The sequence below is a fragment of the Ptiloglossa arizonensis genome, chromosome 4 (assembly GCF_051014685.1).
Source record: "Ptiloglossa arizonensis isolate GNS036 chromosome 4, iyPtiAriz1_principal, whole genome shotgun sequence".
Lineage (NCBI taxonomy): Eukaryota > Metazoa > Arthropoda > Insecta > Hymenoptera > Colletidae > Ptiloglossa > Ptiloglossa arizonensis.
The window spans coordinates 21,023,472-21,040,646 of NC_135051.1; the positions used below are offsets into that span (position 1 = coordinate 21,023,472).

General features: G+C 40.0%; 1 protein-coding gene across 3 annotated transcripts in view; it reads left to right on the forward strand.

Moving 5' to 3' along the window:
• LOC143145813 (nephrin) overlaps positions 1-17,175 on the forward strand; it is a 586,636-nt gene that overhangs the window by 71,220 nt on the left and 498,241 nt on the right. The window lies entirely within an intron of this gene.

Consider the following 17,175-nt stretch of genomic DNA (forward strand, 5'->3'; position numbering starts at 1 on the left):
CATTACCAGCCTCCACTCTCATATACCCTCTCATATACACCAACCTTAACGTTTCACGTAATCATCATTTCTGCCAGTAATTTGTTTTAGTCCCGGACTGTCTCAAGATTTCCATATTCCATCCATTCGTTACTAAGTGACAATCCTCAGCACTCGTTAACACAATGCAACGGCTGAGGTTCGCAGGCAACTATCGTGATTGCGTTCATCGAGGTTCCACCGCAGTCTTTTCTAGGTCGATGGCCTACACTTAAAATAAGCCAGAGGTCGAAGCAGCCGGGCTTTTTTTTCTAACGACTCGTCGGCTTAGGTCGAGCAAGATAATTTAATGATTCATTTTCCGTTCCAGTTGCCGGCCTTTCGACCCTCCGCGCGTTGATTTCTTGCTCACCTGTACATCGCCCTCTGGATCTAATTTTAGATATTTTCTCTCATCAACCGTGCTAAATTACGCGCAGCCCTAGGCACAGAGAGACATAACGGTGCGGGACGACTGACTCTCCTCTCAGTGTTTCGCGAACTCGGGAAGCTTACGTCGCTCGAAAATTCCGCTTCACGGTATACATGACTGACTGACGAAAGGATTAATACGCTCGAGAAGAGAATAAATTCATTTTGTGTTTCTGGCAAGGAACATTCCCCCACTTCGAATTGCTTACGTTTAATACACCGTGTTTGTCCATTTGTGAATACACAACGAATCACTTCCACCATTATTTATACATTCTTTGTACAAAATCAGCTGTGGTTATGAAAACGAACCGATCAGTTTTGACAGCTACTAATGCCAAGTGAAAAGTTTTATATTTTTCAGTGCATCTGCATCGGGGTATTAGCGGTAGATTGACGAGATTCTGAATTCAAATTGAACGAGTTCATGATTGAACGTTGTATGTAATTTGGATTTTTCAAAAATAATTTTTGTAACGTGTAAGTAAAAATGATCCGAACATGGTCGTGTTTGGTCTCATTTTTATCGAGGGAACCTCACCAATTCGTTGATAACATTTGCATGGAGATTCAGTAAGAAATATAAAAATTGTTAATTTCGTTGTGTCAAACAAGATACGAAAGATCGTAAATTTTAAAATTCGTTTAAAGGTTACTTTGGGATGTAATATCTAGCAAACTTTCCAATTGTTTGCGAATGCATTTTTGGTAAAAGCAATGTCAGACGTGGCTGAGGATGATTCAAATCTAACAGTGTAAATCCTTGAATAATTGCATGATCTATGCACACCAAGATACCTTCGGGGTGAATATTACACTTCTCCTAAGTAATGCAAATAGCAATTCTAGGGACCGGTGTTGTGTGTCCAGGCGAGGAATTCCATGAACATGATCGATAACGATTTATTTAAATTACCATAGTCGAAGTATGCATAATTCTACGACAATACTCGGCGTTCTATCGCAAACAACCAACGTGGAACTATTACAGCTGTGTATTGTTCTAGAGGCAAATTTGTTTTCCTTTCTCAGAATTCCTAACCGACGGTGAAGACGTCGATAACTTAAATAAAAGAACTAAGAAATGTTTCAAAGTAACCATTGTTCACGTAACAATCGCTAAGAATATAATCGAACGTAATTGAAAAAACACTGGAAGATCAAAAAAAAATTGTCTGGCTATCTAAACAACCGTTTAGAAACTCACCGAAGCCTAGATCAATATTAACTACCTAAAACTTTCTTAGTTTATGCAATAGATACATCTTCTGACATATAACCGACTACTTACAACATCACCCGGATAACTGAAAGCAAATTAAGCGCGATCGGTACATAAAACTTCCTTACTTTATGCACCAGATACACCTTCTGACATATAAACGACTACCCACAGCATCACCCGGATAACTGAAAGCGAATTAAGCGCGTCTCCGATCAGTTATCCGGGGAATGTAACGATTCCCTTCCAGAAATCGAAAGGAACGAAGAAACTATCGCAACAATGAACAACCTCGCCTATCGAGGGTGAAACTCGTACAGTTATCCGGGTAATATCGTACAGAACCGTATAAAACGTCACAATCTCTTACAGGAACTTATGGACGAAAGAAATTCCCTAGAATTTTATCGGTCTCGGTATTCCAAGCAAAGTTTTTATGCGTTAAGTTTTCGTATCACTGGTGAATCTCCCCAGAGGACAGAGATGCTCTTTCTCGATTCTTTGAAACGGAATGGCGTATAAACCTGCGCATCTTGGGGCATTATCTCTGAAAAGCGACATCTGTTTCAAATGTCTTTCGCTACGGATTCGTATCCGACCTGGTCCGACAAATTAAAATCGGACACCGGTATAAAAAGGTACGGGTTCAAGGGGAGTGGGGTGGGGGTGGGGGACGCATTAAATGTAGCTCTACCGACGCATCGTTTCCGTTTCCGTCACCTCAGCTCGGGCCACCGGTGCTTTTATCGCGCGTTTCATCCCCTTTAATTGCCCCTGTCCGCTCGTCGTTTGCATTTTATTACGCGATTCGAGTTTAATTGGATCCTTACCTTTTCTCCCGGTGAAGCGCGCGAAAGTGAATCCGTGTAAACGACTGGCGCGTTTAATCGACTGCTCGCTGTTGCTTCGCGAGTGCGGATAGAACTTCGAAAAGCTCGCCGTAAAAGGTACGTAAACACGCGCGAAAATTTACAACGTTTAATTCGGGTGTCGAGGAGAGGGGGTACGGTGCGGGGAGGGGGGTGTCCACAGCGGGACAAAATTCTTTGACGATCGGAACTGCTTGTCAACTCGATACTTTTTTTTGTTTTTTTTGTTTTTTTTTCATCCAATCGCAATCAAATTTCATTGTTGATGCAAACAATTTGTCCCGATCCATGATCGTGTTGCAACTTCTCTTCTAATTATTTCTCTCGTTAAGATTTGATGTATCCGCGTTGTGTGTCTCATCAGCGTTACCCAAATGTTTATATTATCTTCACGAGCGCAATTTAAACGGTTTCGAAAGACGAATACCCTGGAAAAAAATGGTTTTCTCAATGCTGTTCTTATCGAATATTTTCAAAGTGTTCTCAAAAATATGATCAAACCAGTTAAATCGTATCAAGTGCTATAGGCTACTTTCTCAGCCACTTTTAAGAATAACCATATGATTTTTTAGTTTTAGTTTTACTTTAGTTAACGATACATTTTATAGATTTTTCGTTCAGAAACTTCTTTAAGTTTCCAATTACTCTAACGTTTCACGATTCTGTGGATCGTATCCCAACTATTAAATTGAAAAATACCTTCAATTCCTAACAATTCTCAGAGCATCTGTAAATGATTAGCAACGCTTTATACGACCTCGACAGCCAAATTATTTTCTCTCCACTATACCGATCGGTGTATTCTCCCTGTAAGGGCCTCGACAAAGCTTTCGAAGTACCCGTTCAAGAATAATATTAATTCCATTTTCACGAAAATTGCTACGGTGGTTTTTCGTAAGTAAAGAACGCTCGACCGTTCACGATATTATTTACGACATTCTTTGACCGAACACGTTCGCCAGCAGGATAAAACATTCCGCGGCAATGAGTGCGCAAATTCTACAAAACCTTCTCACGGTAACGGGAGCCGGAAAGAAACGCGTTACAATGAGAGTCGGTAGTTTTCCCTCGACGCGCCAGTTTGGACAGAAATTAATTTCCAGCCGACGGGAAAAGAGGAATTTGTTGGAAAATGCTTCTTCGGTGGTACAGTGCGTGGAGCGTACTGGGATGCAAAAACCTTTTCGCGCGAAAGGTGGGGGGAAGCGTCGCGGGATGCACGTTGAAGACGGTTCTCGCGAAAATTCCCAGACTTTTTCCAACGCGTGAGAAAGTTTCCAGGAAATTGATGGCGTGCGCGCGGCAACGATGGGCCACCGATCGCTCCCGGGAAATCTGGTCGAAATCTTAAAGAGCCCGATCCTTTAAATTTCGCTCGTTTCCATTCCCAGGATCGACCCTGAAACTTCCACTCGATCGATCTCGACGATTGTTCTAATGAAAAAGGTGCTGCACACACTACGATCCGTGATTCTACGCGTATATTTCGATTCGATCTGGTAAATGCGAAGATTTTTATCGATGCAACGGTCGAGTGTGTTTTTCGAACGATTTTGGTTACTTGAAAGAAATTTGTTCATATTTCTCATTGTATTTTCACGGGAGTCTTCGCAATGGATTCGCGAGATCGTCCCGTCAAAAATGAGTACAAACACGACCTGTTTCGGACTACTTTTTCTTACGCGCGATCAAAAATTTTTCGAAAATAATTCGAAATTATGCAACACGCGAGGAGAAATATTCGAAATATGGTCGTGTTTGGGCTCATTTTCATCGGGAGAATCTCACCTATGTGTTGATGATACTCTCGTGGCGATACGAGATGAATGGCAATTAAAAAAAAAAAAAGAAACCATACGTATAATATTTGATTTCACGATTTATTACTTTTTCAGTATCTGTCGTATGCATACATTTCCCCAATATTCCATTGGATGGAACATGGTAAAAAAAACTCTCGAAATATTATCACACGTCGAATTATCATCTACGCTATATTTTTCCATTACAATCTTCTTAACGAGACGTGAAAAAGCATAAAAAATGTTTCCATTTTTTCTCCCCCCGTAAAAATGGTTGTAATTTCTCTATCAGGCTATCAGGAAAGGTTCTGGTAATTATTTCGAGGAACGAGTCGTTGCACGGAAGACCGGAAACGGAACTTTTACAGTCAGGTATCCTCCTGACCCGTTTCATAATCTCGCAGACGTCCGCGCGGTAACTTTACCCACTCCCAGGAATTAACAATTTGCTAGCGCGTCGCTCGTCATCGCTCTGGTTCCGGTGCTCATTTTTTGGGAAGATTTGCGAGTCGACGAAACTTTTCCAATTGCAACTTGTTCTGTCCGCCTAACGCAATTTCACACTAGCGCCGTGGAAATGTCCGGGGATACTTAGCTCATCTCTAATTTTTTTCCATAACTTGTGACTCTTTTGGGAGACGCAATGGACGTTAGGCGAGATCGAGGCTACGGGGACTCCCAGCTGGAACTTGGCAATTTCCATTCGTTTCTTTGGGAGAATTGACGTACTTCGGGACGATAATTTACCGAGGGAGATTTGTTCCTTGGAACCGTGGTTAATTTTGAGAGATTATTTTTCTAATCGAGGGGTTGAAAGTGGTGATTGTAAATCCAATTTTTTAAATTATCGACTCGTGCGCATAGATATGATATAATTAAAGAGAACTATTTTATCGATTTCAATTATTTAGGATAGGACTTATTACGATAATATTAATCGAAGTTTTGTTTCATAAAATTAGAAAATGGTGAATAGAACAGTGGGTAGAAGAGTGATTTTTTTATTAATAAATTCTTTCATTTTTGAAAGATAATAGTTACGAAAAATGGTTGAAAGAGATTTTATAGATATTAGTATTTTTCCATCTCGTTCCATCGAGCAGTGTTAATATTGTTAAGAAAATATTTATGAATGTCAGAGATTTGCAAACTACAATCCTTAAGTCTTGTTATTACTTATTAATTATCCAATTGTAATCTCTTGATAAGTTTTCAGAAGGATACACTTTGTTCCGGAAATTTTAGTGAACATTTCTTTTCTGTCCTCAAAATTAATTTTCATATGGAATTCAATATCGAAACACAATTTGTTATCGCTAATTATTCTTTAAATAAACTATTCCTTCCGTGGATGATTCTAATCGAGCGTATTTGTTCATAAAAGAATTCAGCTAGACGGTCATGTAAATAATTTTTTTCCATCGAAGAGTGAACAAACAGCGCCATGACGTTAAATAAATACATCAAACGACGGAACTCGTATCGTACCTGTGTCGTTAGAGCGACGAAAAATAGAAAATGCAGTCGTACGTTTGATGACGAGCTCGTTTACTCTAGCAGTTTCGATCAACTCTCATCGCGAAGTCTTTCTTTGACGTTGTACAATAATCCACGAATAACTGAAAGGATTTCACCCCGGTTAAATGAAACGAAATTATTTCCACTATGCTTTCTAAAAATTAAAATTCTTATACTAGTCGTTGTATCTTCGTCAGAGTATCATCGATGCAATGGGTAGGTTTTTCCAAAAAAAAAAAAAATGAATCCAAACACGACCATACTCCGATTACTTTCAATTACACGAAATCAAAATTTTGTAAAAATAATTCGAATAATCCGTCACTGAAAATAGTCTGAGTAAGGTCATGTTTGGACTCATTTTTCTTGGTAGAATTTCAGGAATTTTAAAATGTTTAAAATACAAAGAATGTGTCAACGATAATTAAAATCAACTGAAAAATATATTAAAATTTAAGTGTCATTCGGTGCAATATTACCAACGATATAACTCGTGTGAACGAACATCTATTCGTATCTCTCGTGTATAAATTTCTTTCTATATATTTACACAAAGAAGATCCGATTGGCGTGCCCCGAAAATCACATCTCTAAACTTTAACATTTAATATCTCGAAAACAAAGCCTTGGATCGCAAAATGGTAGAGGACTTTTTCATTCATTTTTTCGCAAAGAATTCACAAATTTCACTATACCCCGTGTTTTTTAAATACCTACCGTGATTTATCACGCGATAAGTTGAAACGTCCACGATATCTGCGATTATTCTTGCTTTCACAGTCGTGTACACGTTCTCAGCATCGACCATTTGTCCGTACACGCACAGATACAACGACAAACATCTCCTTCGATGGAACTCCGCGACAATGGCAATCGGCGATTTACGACGAGTTGTTAGCGGCTGGTGTACGTGCAGCTGTGCAGCCAGTATCTCGCGAGCTTCTGCAGTTTCCCTTGATTGTTTACAATTAATTAGACCCAACAGTCTCGTAGTTCCTCACGTTGTTTCGCACATCTTCCTCTGTTTCTCTCTCCCTCTCTCTCTCTTTCTCGTGTAGCTGGGAAGGCTTGTCTCTTCTCCAAAAGAAGAAACTTTCTTCTTTCCTTTCCGTGACTTCTTTCTGGTTGACTTTCTTTATTGTTGGAAAAAAATCGTACCTTGTTTCTTTACAGTAACATTGCTCCATACTTACGCGAATAAGGTTGTGCTTAGATTCGTTTTCGTTTGAAAAATTTCATCGATCCGTTGGCAAGAATCTCATAACGATGAAAAATATAATTTTATTTTACACCGAGAACATGTAATGCGAGGCTCGATCGCTGTTGCTCTGTCTCTCTCGCTCTCGGCGCGTTTCAATCGCTCTCCACGCAGGTACACGTGATACTTGATTTTCGCTTATAAAAAACGCTACCTTCTTCGCTTTTGAGGAAATTTATGGTGCCAATATGATCACTTGAAAGCGGGGATTGATTGTAAGAAACTTCTACTTTTTTTTCTCAGAGAAATCTTTGCTTACAACTAATTGATAGTAAAAATCTCTGTCTTCGTAACTTCTCGGTCGTTAAAATCTCGATAGAGATTATAAATCGTGTCTTTACAAATCATCGAGTTCAATTTAGTGAAATCGCTACCCGTTTCGCTTTCAAGGAAATCGATACCGTGAATGTGATCACTTGAAAGCGGGGATCGGTGGTAACTTCTACTTTTCTCCACCTCTAAAGAATTTCTGTCTTTAGAACTCGTGGTACAACTCGTGGTTAATAAAAATCTCTGTCTTTATAATACACGGAGTAAAAATCTCCGTCCTTAGAACTCACGAGTGGTTAAAATCTCGTTCTTTGCAACTCATCGGTAGTCAAAAATCTCTGTCTTGGCTCCTTATAGGGAAAGTTCCGTCTTTGTTGGCCATTGTCGTGAAACGTTTCCTCGCTCCTCCGTCTTAAAGGAGAGCTCTGTTTTTCTTCTCTGCCTCACTCCCGCGTAAAAGCGGTTTCCTCTTTATTTTACGGGGTAGCACTCTCCTTACCACTTTTCGTCTTCTTCCGCGAAGAGAAGATCTCTATTCTCCCTTCATTTCGAAGAGGATCCTTCCTTGTTGTTTTCCATCCTATCTCTTCAGCAGGGTCCACGTGACTGATGTGACGCGCACGTGCACGCGCGTGCACGCGCGTGCATGTATCTATCACGGGGAAAATCACAGAGACAATCGATCTCCGCGTGTTCAGCGTTTCGGAGCGGATTCGCGCGCGCGTGGCTCGCAAACGGGACGCGTGGGTATCTCCAGGAACCGTGAAACGTTATTAGAGCTTTCCGGAAAGAAGCGACCGTGTGTTTTTCATCGTTGTTTACGCCCGAGACGTCAAGTCTTCCCGTGGTGTAAAGTTTCGCGATCCAGGAACGCTCGTACGTGCACCGAGCGATCTTTAATTTTTCACGCGAGGAACCGGCGCGGCGAACAAATTCCTATGGAGGACAAATGAAATTTTTACGGAAGATTTAAGCGGCACAGTTTTCGCGCACTTTTTCCGTCTTCCTGCGGCTCGAGTGAATTCACGCCGAGATGCAAATACGTAGAGCTGCGCGGCGAAATGTTTCGTTTTGAAAATTTTAAAATACGTTGCGATTCTATTTCGTCCCAATCGTCGTTTATTATTATTTTTCGTTGTTTCTTTCGGTGTTTCGAGTCACGGAATGTTTATTTATTAAACGGTTGAGGATCAGGGCCGATAGTGGTCGTTGAATTTTTCGAAACTTGAGGAATTTGATTAGAATACTCGAGCAATCTAGTTTGTTAAGTGTAGTGTGTGTAGATTTCTAATTGTGAAGAGATTCGTTTTGCAGTGATTACGTTTGAAACTGTGGGAAGGATTCTTTCAGCGGGAAAGGATGTAGAAATATTTTTAAAATATTTTTTTACTTTGGCACCGAAGGAAATTTATCTTTGTTTAATTTCTACAATTTGAGATCTGCGTTTTGTATACGAATAATGGTATTTGGACTGTAACATTGGAATAAGGATATTATTTCAATAATACTCGAATACTGATATTCAAATGGTATTCGAATAATGTCGTCCGAATAATATTCGAGTAATTCGAAGTTTATTCGTAGCATTCGAATAACTTTGAATCATTCGAAATTCCACAAACTATTCTCACAGTTACAAAGTATTCTCATAGTCCCTTCCATAAAAAATGTTCATACTCACAAAAGATTCTTATAGTTAAAAAATATTCTCACAGTCCCCTTCCACAAAGAATGTTCATAATCACAAAATATTCTCACAATCTCCTTCCACAAGGAATGTTCATAATCCCAAAAGATTCTTACAGTTGCAAAACATTCTCACAGTCCCCATCCGCAAAGAATTCTCCTAATCGCAGAATATTCCCATAGTCACGAAATACCTTCATAATCCCTTTCGTAACGAGTACTCGCACATCGAGCCCGAAACAGGCCACCATTGTGCCAAGTTACAAAACTACGCGACAAAAGCGACAGTGTCCGGGATTATATCGGACTAGAGATCCACCGTTGACCGTTATCTGGATTCAAATCGCGACCGTCTGCGCGCGCATCCCGGTCCAGTAGACTTTCGTCCACGGTACGGAACTGCGCGACAAAAACTTCCGAGAACTGTCGCAGCTAGCCGTAAATTCGGCTCTCAATTCCCTTGTAATTCCCAGCCCCAACACGACGCCTGAGCGCCACTTCCATCGCAGTTTCTTTCGATATATACCGCTCGGGACACGGAGTATCCCGTGCTCGGTACACTCCACTCCTCCCCTAACCGTTTCACCCGTGTCTGTCGAAGCCACCTAAAAATTATCTTTCGATCGTTTATCGATCGCTCTGGATCGCCGAGATCGCGGGTACGCGTGCCGTTTAAGCGTCAGGAAACAAAGGGCGGTGCGTGGGGTGGAGTGACGTTAGGAAAGGGAAGACGTGGTGGGGGAGAGAGACCAAGTGGTGGGGGAGAGAGACCAAGTGGTGGGAGAGAGAGACCAAGTGGTGGGGGAGAGAGACCAAGTGGTGGGAGAGAGAGACCAAGTGGTGGGGGAAGAGAGAGGAAGGAAAACGGCGTGCGAGGACGTGTGTGTTCGCGCGAAGACCTACTTTTAGGATCGTCGAGTACCTTTGGGAAATTGGTTCCGCGCCTCTCCCGGGCCGTCTTCTAACTTTTATTCTCTCCAAGGGACCGACGACAAGAAAATAGCGCAAACTGAGAGCCCTCAGTCTTTCTTATCTCGGTACACTTGCTTCTTTCGTTGTCGTTCCTGCTCCGTTCAACGGTTTTCAAGCTGTTTCTCCCACTTCCGGGCTCCCTCTACTTACGTCTTGCTGTCTCCTTGCTTAACCATCCCCTTTTCGATTTACCCCCACCCACGACCAATGGCGGTTCCTCTTCGTTTCCGCGATGCCTTGCTCGTCGACCTTCTACCTTCTCATAGACGGATTACGCGTAAATCCCCGACAGTCGGGCTGTAGCTACCGGACCGACCCTACTCGAGGAGATTTTCATCGCGTTCGATTCGCGGCAAGTGTTCCGTAGCGTTCCCATCAGGTATGAAATCACTTCCGCTGGAAACTCCTGGGTTTTTATCTAAATTCTCCTCGGGGAATATCAAATTTACATTGACAATCAAAATGAACGGATGAGTAGAAATTTAATTCGATCGCTGTCAGGATTGTATTAATTGGTGAGAGTAGTGTGAGTATTCGAATGCTATGGATGATCGCCGAATACTTGAGTATTTAAGTACTACGAATAATTTTTGAATACTTGAGTTTTCGAATGCTACGGATAATCTTCGAATACTTGAGTATTTGAGTAGTACGAATAATTTTTGAATACTTGAGTTTTCGAATGTTACGGATAATCTTCGAATACTTGATTATTTGAGTAGTGCGAATAATTTTTGAATACTTTACTTTTTGAATGTTATGGATGATCTTCGAATACTTGAGTATTCGAGTACTACGAATAATTGTTGAATACTTGAGTTTTCGAATGTGACGAATAATTTTTGAATACTTGAGTTCTCGAATGTTACGAGCAACTTCTGAATACTTGAGTATTCGAATATCATTATTCGAACGTTTGAATATTCGATTATCATTACTCTAACGTTTGAGTGTCGAGTAAATATACCATCGAATATCCGTACACAAACTCAAGCTACTAAAAGGTATATCATTAATGTAAATGCAATGACATTTTATATAAAAAATGAAAATTTTCTTTCATTTTGTAATATTACTCCTACCTCGCTACATTTACAATCGGCAATGTATTAACATTACCGAACGAATAACTTTGTCACTAAAGAGAATCTACTCCGTGATTAAAAAAGTTACAACCAACAAGAATAATTCTACTCGAATACTACTCAAACACTATTCGAATACTCACCCGATAATCCAGTACCCGATTATTCGAATATTATCATTCGAAATTATCCATGTACTCGCACCTTCGATAATTCAGATACTACTCAAACACTATTCGAATACTCACCCGATAATCCAGTACCCGATTATTCGAATATTATCATTCGAAATTATCCATGTACTCTCACCTTCGATTATTCGAATATTATCATTCGAAATTATCCATGTACTGTCACCTTCGATTATTCAAATATTATCATTCGAAATAATCCATGTACTCGCACCTACGATAATTCGAATACTACTCAAACACTATTCGAATACTCGCCCGATAATCCAGTACCCGATTATTCGAATATTATCATTCGAAATTATCCATGTACTCTCACCTTCGATTATTCGAATATTATCATTCGAAATTATCCATGTACTGTCACCTTCGATTATTCAAATATTATCATTCGAAATAATCCATGTATTCGCACCTACGATAATTCGAATACTACTCAAACACTATTCGAATACTCGCCCGATAATCCAGTACCCGATTATTCGAATATTATCATTCGAAATTATCCATGTACTCTCACCTTCGATTATTCGAATATTATCATTCGAAATTATCCATGTACTCGCACCTACGATAATTCGAATACTACTCAAACACTATTCGAATACTCACCCGATAATCCAGTACCCGATAATTCGAATATTATCATTCGAAATTATCCATGTACTCGCACCTACGATAATTCAAATACTACTCAAACACTACTCGCCTACTCGCGCAATCGTCGAGTATCCGAGTATTAGAACAGCCCAATCCGAATGACGAATGATTTCGTTCGAAACGCATCGTCGTTTTAAACGCTCGATTTGAAACGAGTTGTTTAACGTTACCCTCCTCAACCACGACTTTTAATATTTTATTTCTATACTATCGCTCGACAAGCTGCTTACCGGTACTATCCGCAAGCGCAGCTTTTCCCTAGTATCCCCTCGATATTTTCCACGTTACTATATCGAAATATTCCCATCGACCGATGTATCCTCGTATCGTTTCACGGTGTCGTTCGACGAGCGCTCACGCACAATTCGCACGGTCTCCAGTTTCGAAAGGAAATCGATTTCAGCGAGAACGCTCGTAGGAATTCGCAAGTTTCGCGAGGCAACCGGCAATTTCTCGTCGTCTTGCACCAACCATACCATCGGGACGTTTCCGTTTGCATGGAGTCGTCTACCAGGAGTCCCTCGATCATTTCTTCCTTTTTTTTTTTTCTTCTCACGCGAACGCGCTTTGTTCACGCCGTATCCGCAAAACGTTTTAATTACCCCTCTTATTTATGGGTAATTTTCTTTTCTGGCAATTAAGTCGACCATCTTGAGATTAAATCTCCGTTTCCATGGAGTCTCGCGCGCACCGCGAGTCAGTCCCTTGCTCAGTTAACGACGAATCCCTGTCATTGTCCACCCTCGATCCGTTCTTTGGGGAACCATGAAGGGTTAGACGTTGAGACGAGTGTTTCGTTTCTTTTTCTTTTCTACCTTAATTAAAATCATTCTGAATGACGTTGGCGCGACGGATACGAGCCCTACAGGACGCGTTTCATTAATTTCGTTACACCGGTGAATTTTTATGCGTAATTCTTCGTCGAATTGCTTTTCATCGTTGCGGCTTGAATAACATTTCCCCTATCCGACTCCAGGGTTCGTTTATTTTCCACCGCGATGAATTTCACTCTATCAGAAATTAATTTCCATCCGTTGCTCGACGAACACTTCGTTAACGAATACATCCATGTATACTTCTTTCTCGCTTCTCGTCCTTTATTTAACCGAACACGAGGTATTGTTACATCGATTACGAACACGTGCAAAAGTGAAGACAGGACAAGGAAGTCGCCGAGCGAACAACGCGTACCGGTGATAATAGTTAATTAATTATTCGTTTCGTTTATTCGCGCACCTACTGTTTACAATCTTCCGTTTATTACAGGTTTCGTAGCTCGACGTCTCTTTTTAATAATATTTCGACATCTCGTGCGCGTAATTTATATTTTCTATCGTTTATTCGGGTTGAAGAAATTGGCGGGAACGCGAATTTTGAATTTCATCTCTGTCAAATACGATGGTGCACGTTTCAAACAGCGCACAATTTTTATATAATTTTTTTTTATATTATTCTCCTTCCAAATATTGTTTCTGTCTCTTAAAATTCCATTATTTCATACTACCACTCTATATTATTTTCATGAAAAATAGTTAACAAAATGTGGAATGGAGCTTGTGCACCAATCTCCAAAGTGAAAGTTATTCTCCAACCCAAAAATTTATAAGGAACAAATTTATAATTTTTGTATTCTTTGACATTATACGTAACTGTTTTTTTTATTTCTTGTTTCAGGTAAGTCGAGCGTACAGATGCATCCTTGATACGATTGTTCGTGAGTATTAGCGAGATATTAAAATTACTATGTTACTTTTAAAATAGAATATTACACACAGGTACGTATAATTATCCTGTGGTCGTTTAGACGAGATTCGTTTCAATTTTTCACGACAGTTGCTGTGTTTGAAACGTCGTTGAAACGACTCGGTAATTCTCGTTCGAAATTCGTTCCCTTCGTTCTTTCCTCAATTGCTTAAAATCACAGAACGGGGAATTAATCAAGCACCTGTTACTCGATGGATTAATTAATTCGAGGTTGGCGTGGAAAGAATCACGAGAATTCTTGTTCGAAAATTTTCTTCGAATTACTCGAATAACACGTTACCCGACGAATCGATTAATTCGTTCATATCTTATTAAAACAGTCGATCTCGACTGTTCTCCAAACCGTTAAGAGGATAATCAGTTAACGAAGTATCCACGGACGAATTAATTAAATTTACAATATCGATCGATCGAACGTTCCCGTAATTCTTCTAAATAAAATCGTTTCCTCGGTTGTCCAATTTAACGAGGGCACAATTAACGAATAATGCGCTACTTACGGAATCGAGTAATTGGCGTGTTAACATTTCACCGTAGGTATCGTCTCGCGCGCGATAAACAACAATCCCCCTCCCCGTCGACGCGCGTTCAAACGTCGCCCGTTGATCCTCGAATCGTTTAAAATAATTACTCGAATAACTTAATTAATGGCTGGATAATTCCTACGGAGTTTATTACCGGCTAATTTCGGTAATAAGTCCCGTTCAACCATCGTCCACGGGTCAAAGTTTCGAGACTCTTCGACGGTCGAAAGAAAATTAATGAAATCCAGTTTCTCTCCCGTAAAAGGAAAAACGAGATCCGTCTCGCCTTTAATTAAAACTATCATCGCGAGAAAATTTCAAACTAAATTATCACCGTCTTCGTTGTCACCGCGGTGCTTCGACCGACCGTGGTGAAAATATCACATCGCTGGAAACTTGGTTAAAAAAGAAAAAAAAAGAAAAGAAACTACAAGCGAGACTGCCAAAGTCTCGATCGCTTTCTAAACAAATCGAGCGACTCGCGTTTCAAAAGACACTCTCCACCCCCTCCCTAGCCCCCATCGGAGAGAATCTTCGATGAAAAAAATTATCGAAGCCTTCGAGCATCTTCCAAGAAACTCCTCCGCCTTCTTATCGCGACGGTCGTTCAATTAGTCGTTGGAACGAGTGGAGCTGGAGAGGGGGGTGTGTGGGCGGGGCTTGGAAACTATCGACGCTCGCGAAATCGCGTTGGCATAATTTTCTTTCTCGTTCGACGAGGCGTTCTGGTTCGTTCCGTTCGATTTTTCACGGTTTCGTTTGATTTCTTTCCACGATCGAGATTCGCCGAATCGTCGCTAAACTGGATGAAGAAATTTCTCGGGAGGGGGTAGGTGGGGGGCAGGGATAAATATAACACGGACTTCAAAGTAGATTAAATTTCCCTTCCGATTTAATCACCGAGTTCCCCTTGTGCGTCGTTTCGAGACCTTGGTGTGGATTTAATTTTTATGGGCCGAGGAGAGACGGTCCCATGGGGCCCACCAGTGTGCATGCAGGTGCTACGGGTGCATGGAACGCGGCTGTTTAAAATTCTCACCGAGAGGTGTCGCTTAATTTCGTACATTATTTACTACGGTGATTGTTCGCTCGTTGGGGCACGGTATTGATACTGGTAATGATAATACGTAATAGGGGGGTCCGGGATGGTTCTTTGCTTCGGTTATGGTACTTGTAATTTGGTATCAGCGTTGGAGAAAATATTAAGTGAAATGTTCCTCGTCGACGAGGTCACGCGATCCGCGCGTCATTCGTTGACGAGGACAGAGGGGGCTTTGGTTACCTGGATCAAATTTTACGCGTCAGTGGAACAGGGCTCGTCCATCTTGCAGGGTGTACGAGCTGTGTGAGTTTTCATATTTTCTTGTTGAATATTTGTAAGTATATTTACAGTGTGATATATTTCTACGGTATTTTATGTATGTATGAAAATACTATTGGGTTGTTTGGAAAGTAATTTCGTTTTCCAAAGTGGAGAATGTATCGTTTGATAAAATTTATATATATTTTGAAAATATCGTGTTTCATTTTCACCGAAAGAAACGAAGTTACTTTTCGAACGAGGTAATAATATAGTTTATATAATGTAGAATGTGTAATATGCGACGTATATAATATACACAGTATATAATATACATTGTATAATGTAAAGTATGTGATATGCATTGTATGATGTATATTACATATTCTATATTATATATGTAGCATATTATATATTCTATATTATATATACTATATTAGTATTGTGTAACATGCATCATATAATGTAGAGTATACAATATACATTTTTACTTATCGTATGTATATACGATAGTAATATATAATAATACTAATACTATAATAGTATTGTGTAATATACATCATATAATGTAGAGTATACAATATACATTTTTACTTATCGTATGTATATACGATGGTAATATATACGAAGTAATATATGTGCAATATTATAATTTACAATATTAATAGAGCAGTGTTTGTCGACCTTGATCAGTGTGTACATATTATAATTCCGTTCGACACTATATTCAAAATCAAAGCAGGGTGAATTTTTGCACACTGGAAAATTGTAATAAAATAAGGTTGCAATTTTGGTACTTTGAATACGTGCATTTCAAGAAGGAAAGTATTAAAAACGAACAAAAATAAATGAACAAAAATAAAAGTGTTCTGTGAAATTTAAATTCGGACAGAAGATGACACTCTGAGATTTAGAAAACCCTCAGGTTCTCTTAGTCATAGTCTTTGGGTTAAATATTGTTATACAACTGTTAAAGATTGTTATACAATGGGATAACCGTTATACTTTAAACCGTTATACGATAACTTGTTACACTTTGGGATAAGTTTATCACACAATCAAAGAACCACACCCACGTGTGTCTATCCTGATGATTTTCATTATGCAGAAACAATAATAAAGAAGCAATGGGTCGAGAAAGACCCGAGGCGTCAGTCACCCACTCAGCCAAACCTAAACACACTTGTAACCCCCCCAAAAAATATTCATACTCTCTCTTCACCCTACTCGTCGATCTCCCGAAAATATTTATTTACAATTCTCTGTAACGTACTTGCTAATCTCAGAAAACATTCGTACCCCATTTCCATTTACACGTCCCAAACGGAACGTATGCATACGCAACCGTAACATCGCTCTTACTTTCCGAAAATTGAAAGAAAATGTTATAAAAAAAATCACCCGCTTAATTCGTTCCCCGGAATTCGAACAGTGCGCTTGTTCTTATCGAGAAAGAAAATGGAGGAAAAACCGTACTCGCGCATCCGTGAAAATCATTCGAGAAGGTTCCTTTAACTCGTGGAATTTCGATCGGTCTCGCGATTCCTCGTTGCTCGAAATTAATTTACAACAAAGGTCAACCCAGGGCCGCACGAGCGGCAATT